At 40.3% G+C, this 17,533-nt stretch overlaps 1 protein-coding gene across 1 annotated transcript in view; it reads left to right on the forward strand.

Annotated features, from left to right (window-relative positions):
* The first annotated feature begins 16,595 nt into the window (after positions 1-16,595).
* ST6GAL2 (ST6 beta-galactoside alpha-2,6-sialyltransferase 2) overlaps positions 16,596-17,533 on the forward strand; it is a 74,774-nt gene continuing 73,836 nt past the window's right edge. Inside the window, exon 1 of the mRNA XM_077749365.1 lies at positions 16,596-16,656. The gene's annotated coding sequence lies outside the window, so the exon portion shown is untranslated. The remainder of the gene's footprint in view (positions 16,657-17,533) is intronic.

The following is a 17,533-nucleotide window of genomic DNA, read 5'->3' on the forward strand; positions in this document are numbered from 1 at the left end:
TAGCAGAAAACATTATTTTCAAACACCCAAGGGACGTATACCAACTTAGACCTTTTTTTCTTTCTTTCTTTTTTTTTTTTAAATTTCTAGGAGAGAGAGAGAGAGAGAGACAGCGTGAGCAGAGGAGGGTCAGAGAGAGAGGGAGATACAGACTCTGAAATAGGCTCCAGGCTCTGAGCTGGCAGTCAGCACAGAACCCGACGCGGGGCTCGAACCCACGAACCGCGAGATCATGACCTAAGCGAAAGTCGGACGCTTAACCGACTAAGCCACCCAGGCGCCCCTAGACCATATCCTAAAATATAAAACCAAGTGGAATAAACTTACAAGAATTAAAATAATAAAATCAGGTTCTCTGACCACAATAAGATCAAACTAGAAATCAATAATAGAAAGATAAAAGAGATATCATCAAAACATAAAAACTAAACAAAACCTTTCTAAGTGATCCAGTAGTCAAAGAGAAAGTCTCAAGAGATAAAAATATGTGGAACCAAATGAAATTGAATCCAGAGCATATCAAAATTTATGACATGCAGCTAAAGCAGTGGTAAGAGTGAAATTTATAGCCCTGAATATATATAGATACACTAGCATAGGTAAGATTGACATCCAAAAATCAGTTATATTTCTATATATTAGCAACAAACACATAGAAACTGACATTTAAAAAATAAATTTCTGAAGAATAAATCTAACAAAGCTTGTAATAAACTACAAAACGTTTATTAAAGAAATCAAAAGAAGATATAAACAAATGGAGAGACATACCGAGTCATATATTCATGGAAGTGTCAAAATATCAAACAAGTCTGTTCCTACCAAACTGATTCAAAACTTTAACAAAATTCCCATCAAAATTTCAGGAAGAATTTTTAAGACAAAAGCAAGATTACTTTAAAATTTATGTGGAAGAGTAAAGTAACTAGATTAACTAAAATAATTCTGAAAATTAAGAATGAAGTTGGAGGAATCATTCAACCCAAGTTCAAGACTTATTATATAATACAGTAATCAAAATCATGTGGTATTGGAGTTGATAAAGACACACAGGTCAATGGTTCAGATTTAACAGCCCAGAAATACCCTATAATGATGACCAACTAATATTTGACAAAGATGGGAAGACAAACTGATAGAAGAAGGGGGTAGTCTTTTCAACAAATGGTACTGGAGTAATTGGGTATATATATATATATACAAAAACATGAACCTAGACCTGCCTCATACTTTACACAAAAATCAAAATATATTTAAATGTAAAACATAAGATTATTAAACTTTTAGAAAAAATGTAGGCAGAAATCCTTAGAACCTAGGGCTCGATGAAGAGTTCTAATATGTGACCCTAAAAATATGATCCACAAAAGAGAAAAATAATAAATGTAAATAAATCAAAACTTCAAACTTGCTCTCCAAAGGACCCTGTTAAGATGATGGAAAGACAAGGTAATATTTGCAAATCACATGCATGACAAAGGAGTCATCTAGACTATGCAGAAAACTCTCAAAAATCAACACTGAAAACATAAACAGTCTGATTAGAAAATGGCTAAAGACATGAAAGAAAATACGGGTGGTAAATAAGCACACAAAAAGCTGTTCAATATTATCAACCATTAGGAAAAAGCAAATTAAGACCAGATATCCCTACACACATATTCTTAGGGTCACTAATTATTAGTATATATTAGAGCAATGAAAATTAAAAATTAGAAAATGGTGACAATAGCAAATGCTGAAAAGGATATAGAGAAACTGGATCACTCATATTTTGTGGGTGGGAATGCAAAATAGTAGAGCAACCCTCAAAAACCTTATGTTCTTTGTTTCTGAACCATTTCACTCAACACTGTGTGTTTGTGTAACTCAGCCATGTTGTCATACATAGCTACAGTTTGTTCAATTCCATTATTGTATAATACTCCATAATGAATATACCATAATTTATGTATGTTTTATCAATGAAGGACTTTGGAATGCTTCTAGATTGGAGTAATAGACATGATACTGCCACAAAATTTTTTTTTTATATTGGTATTGTCAGACTTTTATTAATTTCAGTTTTTCTGTTGGAGAGAGTAATTAAAGATTTAATCCGCATTTCTCTGATTACTGAGAAAGCTGAACATGTTTTCAGATTTATTGGCCATTTATATATTCTGTTTTATGAAGCACCTGTTCAATTAACTTGTTTATTTTCTACAGGGTGCCTATGTATTTCTTGCTGATTTGTAAGTGCTGCAAATGTCTTCTCCCATTTTGCGAATTCCCCTTTCATTCTCTTAACAATGTCTTTGGATGAACCTCTTTTCAGACAGTACAGAGAAATTTCCTATCCCAAGATTAGAGAGAGGCCAGTATGCTTGCTTTTTCCAATGACAATAGCATCATTTGGGGAGAAGGATGAAATCCATAAGATAAGTAAGGATGCTTCTGTGGTGCAACTTTGGCACCAGCTGCTTGAGAGATAGATAGTGCTCAGTTAAGGCTGAAACACAGAGAAGATTGACTTTTGAGCGCAAATGAGATCCTACGTCTTCCTCTCTCCATTCCTTCAAATCTACAGATACTGAAAATAAAATAAGAAAGACTGTGAGACAATTCACAGTGTCTAGCAATGGAGACTAGAAAAAGATCTGGTGAAATTTTTTTGTTACTGTTGGCAGAACCAGGACATTATANCAAAGAATGAAATACTTTTCCAGATTGCGGAATTTCCAATCTCATGACAGAGATGGATCCTTTGTATTGTGATAAGTGGTACCATGGCACCACTTACCACTTATGACATCAGCACCAAAGAGAAAGTGGCTGATGTTAACTGAGGGAGGAAGACGGGTCAGATAAGAAGAGAGCACTCGGGGCGCGTGGGTGGCTAAGTGGGTTGAGCATCAGACTCTTGATTTCAGCTCAGGTAAGGATCCCAGGGTCATAGGATCAAGCCCTGCACCGCAACCTACTTGAGATTCTCTCTTTCTTTCCTTCTGCTTATCTCCCCTGAATGCACTTCCCCCCACCCCCTTTCTCTCTCTTTCTATTTCTGTCTGTTTCTTTAAAAAAATTTTTTAAAGGGGGAGCACCAAGTTGGTTCAGGGAAGAAGACCAAATGTCAATGACTTGAGAAGGAGAAAAGAAAAATAGAAACCAAAGGTTCTCAAACTTTGCTAGTTTACAATGCCCTCAGTGTCTCAGAAATTTTTCAAGATGCCTGTAGTCCAAAAGGAATGTCTAATAGTTTTGATTCATGTATTAATTAATTAGGTATGAACAACTTTAAAAGTATATGTGGTCTGACATCTTCATACTGCTGATCCTCACTATTCGTGACTTCTGTATATTTGCAAATTCACCTACTTGCTCCACATATTAGTAAAACCCAACTCAACACTCATGGTTCATGCAGGGTCACTTGCAGACATACACAGAACACTGAAAATTTTGAGTCAAATTTTGAGAAAATGTTACCAGTTGAGGTCAAACAAGATGACACTGTGCCTTCTTGTTTCAGTTCTCCTACTGTAAACAAGGTCCATAAGTGTTTATTAAGTGCCATATTTCTCACATTTCTTTGCTTTTTTTGGTGGTGATGTTGCTGTTTAAAATATCCCAACCATAGCACTTAAGTTCCTAGGTGCAGGAATGTCCTGAGGTGCCTTACAAAGAAAATATGTGTGTTAGATAAACTTCCTTCAGGCATGTGTTATGCTGCCAGCTGTGAGTTCAATGAACTTTAAAGACTCAACAATGTATACTAAATAAGATGCCTTTAAAGTAAACCACTAATAAACAAGCTTATAAATTGATCAGTTGATGAGAATGTTGTGGTCAGGACCTCCCAGGAACCAATCCTGTATTCCCTCTCAGAGCAATGATTCAGTATTTGTGAATTCACTGTTTGTGGGAACATTATAGAACATAACTACCACAAATAACAAAAATCCACTGTACCTATTTGAAAAAAAATTCATATAAATGGAATATTTTCACTTTTTTCTTAAATATCCAAAGTTATTTAATAATGTGTGCTCCTGTTGGGCACTGCACAACTTATCATATATAAAATCAGATCCAACACTGCTGCTTTCATTTCTGGTTCCACTGTAGTTTGTACAAGATACTTACTTTTAATCACAACAACTGCTGGAAACACAATTTCAAAAAGATGAAATATCATCATTAACAATGTAGCACAATCTAACACTGAGATTGTCAAACTACCCTACCCTACAGGTATCAAGTATCACTGTGTTTCCCTTGAAATTCTAAAATATTCTGCAGCATCTCAGTTTGCTGTGGCACCATCAGCCCCTCTGCACACATTTTGAGAACCATGGATTTAATTAAAGAAAAAAGAAAGACACAGTGAAACTGAATATTCTTTTTAGGAATAACCAATTTGGTTATCTTCCCAAAATGGATAAAGATTGCATATTTATGAGAGAAATGGCAGAAATAGAAGCTGGAAGATGAGGTTTGAACTAGCAGAGAAAGACTTTGAACACCACTTTAAAAGTACTTTTATTCTCAAGGAATTAGAGAGCCAAAGAAGATTTTAAAGAGGGGAGGGCAGATTGGCAAATCTGTATGTAGATATGTTTTAATGATATGTAGATATAGCTATCATAGAGAGAGATAAATTCACATATACATATTTAATATATATGAAAAATATATATTACACATATAGAAATCTAAAATAATAAAATTATAAAAATATATATGATATAAACAAGTGAATAAATATACCATATATTTTATATAATATATAAAAGTATAAATATATTATAAATGAATAGATATGTTTGTATGTAATAAAATATACATATGTATATTTATATGTAATAATATATACATTAGGAACACAGTATGGTGGCTATGAAGGATGATTGAATCAGGGAGAATTAGAGGTGGAAAGACTAAGCTGTAAACTAATTTCAGCACAAGATGGTAAGAATCTGACCCAAAGCAATGGAAAAGGAAAGGAACATTTTAAGAGGCAAAGCAAATATAGTAGCTCAAGAAGCTAACTAGTTACTAAGGATAAAGGAGGTAGGGGTGTTGTTTCACTTCCAGCTTCTTGGGTGGACGATGATGCCATCAGCCTAGCTATCTTCAGACTTGAGTTAGAATTCTTTCCATCGATGTTAGATTAGAAGGATGAATGAAGGCTCAGTTTCACTCCAGATGCCAGTAATCTTTAACACTGCTGCTGGTATCCATCGCTGGTTCATTTCTCTGTCAATGTTAAACAACATGGGTTGAGAGAAGGACCCACAGAGATTCCAGAAAGAGCAGATTTCAGGAGCAAGGGCACAGCCATACGTTAGGGCAGGGCTGAAGGGTGGATGGAGAAGAGTTGCTCAGAGTTAGCACTGTTGATTGCACCTAGCAGATATTTGCACTGAACACAACAGATGACATCTTTGCTTTTATTGATTCAAACAGGGAAAAGTGATGGCACAGAAATTAGATAATTGTACTTTAAAAATAAATACTTCCTTACAATATTTAATAAATGAATAGCATCTGTTATCAATGCTATTTGCTGTTCCCTCTTCTACTCTTCTGGGAACTTCTCCAGGTAGGTTTACTTCTTTGCCTTTTCTGTGAGGCTTTCCCTGATCATTAGCCTTTTAAAAATAGCAACTCTCTCACCCTCAGAATCCTCTATATTCCTTCCCTGTTTTATTATTTTCTAGAGCTCTTATTATCATCTGGCATACTATATAATTTTTTTACTTATTTATTTATTTACTTACTTACTTACTTACTTATTTACTTATTTGCTTATTCCCTGTCTCCTACCTATCCTGCACCAGAACATAAGCCCCACGAGGCCTGGGATTATTTTTTTTTTATGTTTTTTTTTGCTCCTGTTTGTCACCCCCTAGTACAGGCTCCGGCATGTAGAAGACACTCGATAAATATTACTTAACAAGTATTTTGAATGTGCATTTCTTCTGTTAAGCGAAATAGAAGAAAAGTACTGTGTACCATTAATTGTATTTTATTACTTATTCTTTTTTAATGTTTATTTTTGAGAAAGAGGGAGAGAGAAAGACAGAATGCATACACTTGAGTGGGGTAGGGGCAGAGAGAGGGAGACAGAGTATCCAAAGAAGCACCAAGCCAATTCAGAGCTCAGGGTTCGAACTCACAAACCGTGAGATCATGACCTGAGCCAAAATCCAACACTTAACCGACTGAACCACCCAGGTGCCCCATGAAGTTGTATCTTAAAAGGACTTAACATGGTCTGAGGTCATTTTTTCAGGAAAAACTTAGATGGAAACTGAGATGTAAAGGTTAGAAAGTGAGCAAGCAAAGGCCCAGCGGCCAGAAAACCCTGAGTGGAGGGAGCCAAGGAAGTGCTGTGCTAGGAAGAGGGATGCAGCTGGAGAACTGGGTCACACAAGCCCTGGGGGACAAGCCAAGTAGACTAGCCCAGGACCTCATCACATTTTAGGGCATTTTCATGATCAAATGTTCTCCAATGATGCAGCTTAGTGGTTCTCAAACTTTATGTCTATTGCATATTTGCCAAAATTAAACCAAAATTTTAAAATATCTAATTAATTTAAAAATAACAATAACTAATAAAAAACGCAAGAACCCTCATGCACTGTTGATGGGAATGCAAACTGGTACAGCCGCTGTGGAAAATAGCAAGGAGTTTCCTCAAAAAGCTAAATATAGAACTACCCTGTCATCCAGCAATTGTGCTGCTAGGTATTTACCCAAGAATATGAAAATACTCACTTGAAAAAGTATATGCACTCCTGTGTTTTATTGAAGCATTATTTACAATAACCAAACTACTGAAGCAGCCCAAGTGTCCATTGATAGAGGAATGGATAAGATCTGGTATATATACACAATGGAATATTACTTAGCCACAAAAAGAATGAAATCTTGCCATTTGCAACAGCATGGATGGATGCAGAGAATATAATGCTAAGCAAAACAAGTCAGTCACAGAAAGACAAGTACCATGTAGTTTCACTCATATGTGGAATTTAAGAACCAAAACAAACAAATAGACAAACAACAACAACAACAAAGGGACTCCAAACTATGGAAAACAAACAGATGGTTACCAAAGGGGAAGTGGGTGGGGGGATGGATGAAATAGGTGATGGGGATGAAGAAATGCACTTGTGATGAGCACTTGGTGATAGAAGTGTTGAATCGCTACATTGTACACCCGAAACTAATATAACACTCTGTGTTTACACTGGAATTTTTTTAAGTTAAAAACATAAGAATGATATAAAGCTATTGTATGTTAACATAAATCACATGTTTTTGTAACAAAGGAACTACTTTTTGAAACAAAGCAAAACAAAATCTAGGAAGAAGAACCACATTGCTTGACACTTTTGCAAACTGCTTTAATGTCTGATTGAAAATACAGGTGAATTCTCAGCAGCTTCTGCCATTAATCTGCTGCAATGTCACATGTCACATGTCACACCGCGTGTAGAAAACTACTGCACACTCATGATAGAATGAGAATGAAGAAGAAAAATAGTTCTGACTTCAAGAGCTCTTTCCGAGTGTGTCTTGAGGCACCCAGACCCTGGCCACATGTAGAGGGGGCTGCTCTGTCATTCAGGAAAGTGCCTGTGGAATGCAACCCATCTGCCCCAGGACAACCCCTGCTGATATCTTGAAACATTTCCTTCAAGAGGGTTCTTTTTTTCTTATGTTTATTTTATTTATTTATTTTGAGAGAGAGAGAGAGAGCACACATGCAAGCAAGGAAGAGGAAGAGAGAAAGGAAGACACAGAATCCCAAGCAGGCTCCACACTGTCAGCCCAGAGCCCAATGGGGACTTGAACCCATGAACCATGACATGACTGAGATGAAACCAAGAGTCTGACCCTTAACTAACTAAGCCACCTAAGCACCCTTCAAGAGTGTTAAGTTATTCTCAAAAAAAAGTAAAATCATAAATATGTATATTTTCCTTTTAACATTTTTTATTTTACCATTCTCAATGATTCCATAGATAGCAGCATCTTCCAGAATCCATGTAAAGGAGAAAAGAAGAAAGGAAGGCGGGAGGGGAGAGAGGGGGGAAGGGAGGGAGGGGAGAAGGAAGGGAGAAAGAAACAAAGAAAGAGACAAAGAGGTAAGATTTTAAAAGTGCTAACATTTTCAGAAGAATAAATTATTCACTGTATTTCATCAATACTTGTACCATAAGTTCAAGCTGAACAAACAGGGCAACAGACTTTGAGTGTGTCTTTTGAATATTTTTACATGTCATGGGATAATTGGTTCCCCTTAGCCAAGTCAGTCAACAATCTACAAATTCTTTCCTGCATGTAATAGGAAACAGTTTGCTTTGGTGATTCTTTTTCACTTTTGTTGATATTTGAATTGAAAAATACATGGCTATCTAAAATTGTGCTGTATAGGGGTGCTTGCGTGGCTCAGTCATTTGGTTTTGACTCAGATCATGATCTCAGGGTTTCGTGAGTTTAAGCTCTCCTTTGGGCTCTGTGCTGACAGTGTGGAACCTGCTTGGGATTCTCTCTCCCTCTCTCTCTCTGTCATTCCCCTGCTCATGCTGTCTCTTTCTCTCTCAAAAAAATAATAAATAAATAAAACTGGTTAATAAACAAATAAAATTATAGTATTTAATATATAACTTACAATCAACCCCAATCATGTAAGAATTGATTTTAAACTGTGTTAGATGAGAAACATGTTGGGGAGAATAACTTGAACTGAACAAGAGAAATATCAGACGACTTAGCATTTCTCTTAAAAAACTAACAGGTAGTTGTTTTTTTTTAAGGAAAACTTTGGTCCAAGGTTTCTACTTTGTATTCATGCTTCTGGTGGCTCTTAAATTAGTACCATTATTATCCATTAGTTTCTATAGCTAAAGCTATTTTGTACCATTTCTAGCATTGACTGAGAAAAGTGTAAATTGCTGTAGGATTTAGACACTGAAATGGAACAGTGTTTTCACCTCAGTTGTAATTATATGTTGGGACAGGCTGCTTCACCTTAAAATGCTTAGTGTTTTGTGAGGGATGCATAACAAATTGCAAGGCCAATCAATGGGAAAATTACCCAGTAGTTGAGGTAGGGTTTTAATTAATTATATTGCTAGTTTGTTAGAAGAGAGGCCTTTGAACAGGTAATCAAAGAATCATCACATATGGGCTGTTTGTTCCGGTATCACTGTGTTTAAAAAGGAAGTTTTTGACAAGCCTTGGTCTGCCTCTACAGCCTGCCAAGGCTTGGGGGTGGGATCACCTGTCCTTTGGGCAACTTGCTGATGGGTCTTCCTCCTCCTTGTGTAGAAATAAATGAAGCCCACCCAAATGAGAACTGACAAAGGCTATTTATTCAGAGCTGGCTCTAGGGAGGGAGTCAGCCACCATCACATGCATTTGGCAGGGACTCAATGGCAGGCTGCGGTAGGGGAGAGCTTTATAATGGAACAAAAGGAATGCTTTCAGGTGTGCCCTGAGCAACACTGTCAGCGCGAGGAAGCTGCAGGCAGTGTGTGATCCTGCTAGGGATCACAAGAACCATGGAGGGGGTAGTTAAAACAACAGAAATTAATTTTCTCCCAGTTCTGGAGGTGGGACATCCCAGATTGAGGTGTGGCAGGGGTGCGTCCCTTGAGGCCTCTCTCCCTGGCCTGCAGATGGCCATCTTCTGGCTGTGTCATATGGTCTTTTCTCTGTGAGAGGAAACCCTCATGTCTCTCTGTGTGTCCTAACCTCTCCTTCTCATGGGGACCCCAGTCAGATTGGATTAGGAGCCTCCCCAATTACTTTATTTTAAATCAATCACCTCTTGAAAGGCCCTGTCTCCAAATACAGTCATATTCTGAGCTACAGGGTATTAGGGCTTCCACACATTATTATGGACATAATCCATAACCATGGAGTAAGTAGACATGGGGGATCTCATGTGATTGGTTACAGGAGCATATTTGGCTTTCTACATATGGAGAAGCTGGCAGTTTTAAGCCCTGACTATTTGGGGTGGATCATACAAAGGTTTGGCTTCCTGGTTTGGTTGCTGCAGATTTTGAGTCAGAGTTTCATCATCATATACAATCTGGCTGTTATTGGTTTGTATGGTTAGTCTCACCTGGAACAAATAGGTAGTGAGAGAAAGCACCTGCTGTGTCGTTGACTGCTATAGCCATAACTCCTAGAACCAAACCTGTTAGATAGCTAGCAATCAATAAATAGTTGTTGAAGGAAAGGTTTCAAGGTCAGAACTTTCATTTGATAACAACAAGTCTTACACATCTCTCTTACCCTCTATAACCAGATTTTCTTGTCTGCAAAATGAGGATATTCCCATCATTTTAATGACAGTTATTGTTTATCAAATCATTACTATATGTTCAATTGGGGTAGACACTTTGAAGTCACTATATCATTAAATTCTATGAACAGCCATATAATATGGATTATTGTTTTAATTTTATAGATGAAGAAAGATGGGGTGCCTGGGTGGCTCAGCTGGCTAAGCATTCAACTCTTGGTTTTGGTTTAGGTCATGATCTCACAGTTTTGTGAGTTCAAGCCCTGCATTGGGCTCTGTGCTGACAGTATGGAACGTGCTTGGGATTCCCTCTCTCCCTCTCTTTCTTCCCCTCTCCCGCTCTGTCTCTCACAAAAATAAATAAACTTGGATGCCTGGGTGGCTCTGTTGGTTAAGTGTCTGACTTAGGCTCAGGTCATGATCTCAAGGTTCATGGATTCAAGCCCTGTGTGGGGCTCTGTGGTGCTGACAGCTCAGAGCCTGGAGCATGCTTTGGTTTCTCTCTCTCTCTGCCCCTCCCCTGCTCTCACTTTATCTCTCTCTTTCTCTCTCAAACATAGACATTAAAAATGAAAATAAATAAAATAAATAAACTAAGAGAGAGAGGAGAGAGAGATCAGAAGCTCCATCTTGCCGGAGTGACAGTTAATAAATGTGTGATCCAGGACAATCTATTCCCCTCTCTGTGACCCTTCATTTCATCTTCTTTAGAAAGAGGGAAACAAAAAATATCCACATCAAAATCTTGCTGTAAAATCAATAAATGGGGGAAAGGGAATGCTCTTTCTGGGGCAACATGCCAAAGAATAAAAGGTGCCATCATTGCTTGTATGAGTCATGAGTGGAGATTAAAGCTAGTGAATACAAGTTTGAAGAGAACAGAATATATTCAGTGGCTCAAAGTATTTCCACACAAATTACTTTTTAATTATAAGGGAAGGAATGGTAACTTCACTGTGGAAAAAGGTAGGAGGCACCACATTAGCCAAGTAACAGAAGTTAAGCCCACTGCCATTGGAACAAAGGCACAGAAATGATCCTCTGGGTGGTACATAACACTTTGGTATTCCTGGCCAAAAAGAAAAACAGCATAACCTGAATCTAATCTGAATTTAATAGCGAGAGAACAGCAGACAAGCCTAAATTGAGGGCATCTAATGAAATAAAGTCTGAACTCTGCAAAAATGTTGAGGTTACAGAAACTCTGAGAAAATGTTCCAGATTAAAGAAACTAAAAAGACACTAAGTATAACAGATGATCCTGGATCAGATTCTAGGTATTATTATTATTATTCATTAATTCCCTGTGTCAGGGAGCAAGAATGCATCACCCCCTTCACAGGGAGCAAGACTTTCCTGTCCCCTTTAAGGTCCTTCTAGGGGGGACAGATTAACAGGAGAAAATAACATATAATAGGTGTATGTATGGGGAATTCACATAGACCTAGAAATTCCAAATACAGTGCCGTAAAATGATCTATGTCATCCAGAACTAAGGAGAAGGAGGTAAGGGTCTGGGATTTCAGGGGAAAGAAAGGCACTCCATAGGGTGATAATAAGACCAGATGTTTGGTAATTAGATGTTTGCCCTGCTATACAGATGGGTCACTCAGATAAAATTTATCTTTGCTAATAACCGTATTCTGGTAAGATCCTCCAATTTAGATTCTTTTGTGTAGTTAAGGGAGGCGCAAAAGTTTCTCTTAAGCCCAAGGGGTCTCAATTGCCTTCAGCTCAAAATAATCCACATGCCAATGGGGCACATTCTTGAGGCAGGGGGCTGTCCTGAACCCCTTCAGCTGCTATATTGGGGGATAACTGAAATGTGGATACAGTCTGAGACTAGACAACAGTATAACCAATTTTATTTTCCTAATTATGATAGTTGTACTTTGGTTATGTAAGAAAATGTCCCTGTTTTCAGGACAATAAAGTGAAGTGTTTAGGGGTAAAAGAGGCATGATGTGTGTATTGTATGCTTCAACAGCTCAGGAAAAAACATAAAGAGAAGGTAAAGGCATGAGAAAGCAAACACAGCAAAGTGTCGATATGTGGGGGATATTGTGGGGAGGTATTATTTATCCCATTTTTCTGTAAGTCTGAGATTATTTCAAAAGAAAAGATTAAAGATGGAAAAGCGTTTCAAAACCCTCGCTATAAGGATTAAGTGAATTTATGTTTATAAAGGACTGAGAACACTGGCCCTAAAATTTTAGTGACTAGGTATTCTCATTACCACACAATTAAGAAGTGATGGGGCCACCTCTCTATTCCCCTTTGTACCTTCACTTCATTATTCAGAGTTGTGGAAAATCCAGTAAAAGAATTCACAGGAAGCCTTTACATAAACTGTGAAGTGCTGTACCCTTGTGAGTGTTTCTAACCTTGTGATGTGAGGTCAGATTCTCGAAGGTAACTGTGAAATGGGTTAATCTGTTGTGTTGCTGAGGTAATTGAGGTACAGAAATTTCAAACAACTTCACTAAATGTGACAAGGTCAGAAGCAAAGCCCAGACCTCCTGGCTTTCCATCCAGTCCTTCAGATAGCAAAGAAAATTTTAGGAAAAGAAAACGTTAGCATCTGACATGTTCTCATCCTGTTCTGTATGAAAGGTAGGGATGACCCATGGGAGGTTAGGTTGTGACCCCCTGACCCTGCCTTGGGTCCAGCTAAGTGACCTTGCTTGGAGTCCAAAGGCAGGCAAGAAGGGGTGCAAACTGTAGACAGGGCAAGCCTAAGGGCAACCAATTGCATTTCTGTGTCCTCTCCTCCATATCTCATGCTGAAAAGATATCTTTCTTACACTGGCAAAGATCTTTTTCTCTCCACCTGCAAATATTGAAGGAATGAGGGCGGGAACTCCTGTATGGCCAGGATTCCAGGTTCTACACACATCCATATACCTGAGGCTATTTCTTCTTAATACTGGTCTGTTTCCTTATTAACATTTCTCAAGAGTAAATTAATTAAATTTATTTTTAAAAATCTATAGGTTGGCTAGAAAACAAATGTTTCTTCCTGAACTTTGCATTGTTTAATGGGATCTAAACAAGTGAGTATCTGAAATTCATTTTTTATACTGACCAAATACAGAATTGTTTCACTGATGAAGTATGAAGAACACATCTATAGGTGATTTTCCTCCCTATGATACTAAATGCATTTATAGAATAGCTATCACAAATAAATCAGAACCAGAAAATGTTATGCTTATAGAAGTGGGGGAAAAATCTGCCAGCCTCAGTTTCCCCATCTGTAAAAGATTCCCTAGGTTTACTGTGATAGAAGAATGGCAAAATAAATAAGAGAGAAATATTTTCTATGAACAGTACTTCAAGTGAAAACAAATACCCCAGATTCAGCAATGGTACAGTTAGGAAATATTGACTCTTCAATTCCTACCCAAGCTCAAATACTTCTTGGCTGGGAGAGACACCTAGCCTCCTGATATGACTGCTTACCAATAATAAGTTTCTGAAAACAGAAGGAATGTTTCTTGTGAAACACAGCCCATCATGAGTCAAGAGTGGATGTGAAAAAAGTCAGTGGAGGAGCCTTGAGTTTAAAAACAGAAAAAGAAATTGAAGTTATTATAAGTAAATGGGTAATAGCAAGCAGGCTTCTGATGCAGGAATGTCCTTTTTTTTTTTTTTAATGTTTTTATTTATTTCTAGGAGAGAGAGAGAGAGAGACAGCGAGAGCAAGGGAGGGTCAGAGAGAGGGAGTCACAGACTGAAACAGGCTCCAGGCTCTGAGCTGGCTGTCAGCACAGAGCCCGAAGCGCGGCTCGAACCCACAAACTGCGAGATCATGACCTAAGCGAAAGTCGGATGCTTACCCGACTAAGCCACCCAGGTGCCCCAGGAATGTTCTTATTTGCAGGAGTAAGTTTCTTCTGGCTCTTTGTTGCATTTTGTTTTGTTTGAGGAAAGGGGTATTAAAGTGTCAGAAGAGCCCAGGAATTTCTTACAAATCGGTAGACTAACACAAAAATTATATCATTTGCTTCTATTTGGCATAACTTCTAGGCAATGAAGCTAAAAGATGTCAAAATATGTTATTTATCTTTACACTCTAACAGAAATAATCTTCAATTGATAGCTTTATGTACATCAACTGGCTTTCTGATTTCTTCAGGAAGCAACAGATTAAGTTAGTTTAGCACCACTTCATTTACTACCCCCAATCATAAATAATAAATGCAATCCACTTAAAATTTTACAACAATGATTTGCATATTTGCCTTCAGGTGGTAATTTTTCTACAAGCATCAAGTTAATTATTATTGGGCCACTNTCACACTGTCAGCACGGAGCCCAAAGCAGCTGAAGCAGGCTCCATTCCCTGAATGGTGAGATCATGACCTGAGTTGAAATCCAGAGTCACAGGCTTAACCAACTGAGCCACCCAGGAGCCCCATTTCTGCTCTTATTTAACTTCTCATTAAGACTTCTTTAGGGTAGTCAACATCAACTTTTGCAGCAAGAATGCAAAGAAACAAGTGTATAAAATACAAATACAGCACTAGAAGTGTATAAAAATTATTCCTTTACTTCAGTGAAGTGTTTAACACTATTGTTTATGAATTACTGCTATTAAGTATCAGATTCCAGGCACGAGGGGAGACACTTCTAACACATAATTTCCACCTCTTACAACTAATCTTGAAGGTAGGTACTATTATATGCATTAGACAGAAGAGAAAACAAGGCAGTGACCTGCTCAAGGCATCGCAGCTGATAAGGGGGAGGATTTTCTGCATTACTTCCTTCCCTTACCCCCACCCTCTACCATGTCCCTCTTTTTAAAAAACTTACTTTAGCCACACTATAATATTTCACATTCGTGGAATAGAGTTGCTGTTGTTGTTGTTAAATCCTGTGACACATTACCCCTTCATCCCGTTCTGCAGAATTCCAAGTGTCAGAAACCATTAAGGTAACTGGGGAAATACTGAGTAAGCTTTTTTTGTCCATGCTTTTGATTGAATACAATGCATTTTGTCCAGTCAGTTTTAGTTGAACCCTTGTGATGTTTTAAATTTCTGTAAGTCTTTTGAGAGTAGGAAAGAGATTTTATTCACCTTTATTGGTCTACTGTTGAACTCAGTCTCCAGCTCACAGTAGGCACTCGGTAACACTGACTGAATTGGGTATTCAGGTAATTGTTTTATCCTAAAAAGCCTCGGGTAAACGAAAGTACATACAAATGGTATATTTAGTGAAGGATTTGTGTCTCCAAAATGTGAGCCCTGGGATGGAGACAGCGGGTAACCTGTCCCTCTGAGGTGGATGGGCGCTACCTGGTGATATCATTTGACTCAACCTAATTCCACCTGGGGACTCTCCCACACCTGTACAGCTCACGTTCGGTGAAAGGACCTCCGGGGTAAGACCGGGGCCCAGAGCCACACGGACGCACTCTTCGAGCCATGTTGAAGTTCAAAGGAGCATGTTTACCAGAAACAAAGGGCGGCGCGGTCTCTGGTCCCGGGACCAGCTGCGGCCTCCCGGGAAGGGCAGCAAGGCCTCGGTGACAAATGGACATTCCGCACGCGAGCAGACGGACACCTGATCTGTGGCTCCAGGCGGCCCCACCTACCGGCTCCAGCTGCCGGGCCCACAGTCGCCGTCCGCTTCCTCGGCGGGTTCTCCACGCGCCCAGCTAGCAGCCTCTGGCGCCACCGTCCCGGGAACTTTCCCACCCTCTCGGGGCTAGGGGCCGGCGGTGGGGAGGGGTGGCTAGGTGGGGGCCTTAAGGAATCCCTTACCCGGACTTGGTGGGCGGCCCTCGGCAAGTGGAAGGTGGCTGGTCCCCAAGTCCAACCACGACCCTAGGGTGCCCCGGAGAAGCTCCCGGGAGCGAGGACCCGGCGGCCGCGCGGGCGGAACAAAGGGAGTCAGCGGGCCGGGGAGGATGCTGCGCTCCCCTGCGCCCCACCCGGCAGGCTCTCGGGCGCTGCCTCCTGCGCAGGTAGCCCGGCCTGCGGCGCGGCGGGAGGGTGTGTTCAAGCGGGGAACACAAAGACTCGTTTCCCCGAGGCCACTCACAGCCCGTTCACATTCCTGCATCCCAGCCGCGTCGGGGACCTGCGTGCCCGCCGGGAGCCCAGCGCGGTGCGGGTGCAGGTAACCCACGGAGGAACTCGGGCTGGCTGCAGGCGGCAGCCGGGGAGAAGCACGCCTTTTTAGGCAGCCGCGCCGCCCCTCGCAGCCCAAGTCTGCAGTCGCTCCTCTGCCAGAGGGCAGGGCTCGGCGCGCAGCCGGAGCTTTCCGCCGTGCACCCCGCCTGGCGGGCCAGGGACGCGGGGAGCGGACGGCGCAACTTCTCGGCGCCCGGCGGCGAGGTGAGCGGAGGCCGGGAAGCGGGAGGACCGGGCANGGGCGCGCGCGGGGGTCGGGGCGTCGTCTGCCTTCGGGTCGCCGCCGCAGCCTGTGCGCTGCTCCGTACGGATGAGACTCGGTGGCCAGCAGCCAGACCTGCGTAGCGGGGTGAGGGGACGCTGAGGGTGTGGGGTTCTTTGAGAGGGTGAGTGAACAAGAGGGCTTGAGCCTTGGGGACGGGCGGGCACAGTTGTGTTCCTGCGGCTCAATCAATAAAACGGCGATCTTTTATTTTACTTAATTTGGCTCTGGGAAGGAATCGAGATTTTTAATTGCCTCTCTTGACTCCACCCCCATGTAAAACTGCACTTCTTAAGGCTTAAAGTGTGTTCTATTGATTTCTAGTTTGCGGTAGCTGTAATATTTAGGGACAGAAGGAATCCTTAGAATCCCCAATACCCGGGTGTTTATTCTTACGCGCTTGCTGGGGGAAAACTCGTGCTTTTAAGTTGTTATACTTTTCGCCGTGTAGAGAGAAGATATTTGATGCATTCTTTTGAGTAAGCAACGTTAACACCCGTCTCTTTTTTGGATGTGACGGTGCTGGGGCGCGGAGTGAAGTTCAACTTGTGGCTCGCAGCAAGTGGTGCCTTCCAAAGCGAGCTGAATAGCTGTGTTTGGAGAAACCGTGCTTTCCAGGAATTTAAATGAGACTTTTTGTGGTTGCCTTCCAGGTCTCTCTTCCTAGTACCGTATTTGTTTTGTCAGGCTGAACTTTCAAAGCTGTTTTATAATCCGAGAAGCACATTGGGAGAAAAGTAATGCTTGACTGGATTTTTATGAACTTATGTTTACAGGGTCATGCTGAAAATTAGAGGAGATGCAAACCATATTTGGTAG

The sequence above is a fragment of the Crocuta crocuta genome, unplaced genomic scaffold (genome assembly GCF_008692635.1).
Source record: "Crocuta crocuta isolate KB4526 unplaced genomic scaffold, BGI_CrCroc_1.0 scaffold118, whole genome shotgun sequence".
Lineage (NCBI taxonomy): Eukaryota > Metazoa > Chordata > Mammalia > Carnivora > Hyaenidae > Crocuta > Crocuta crocuta.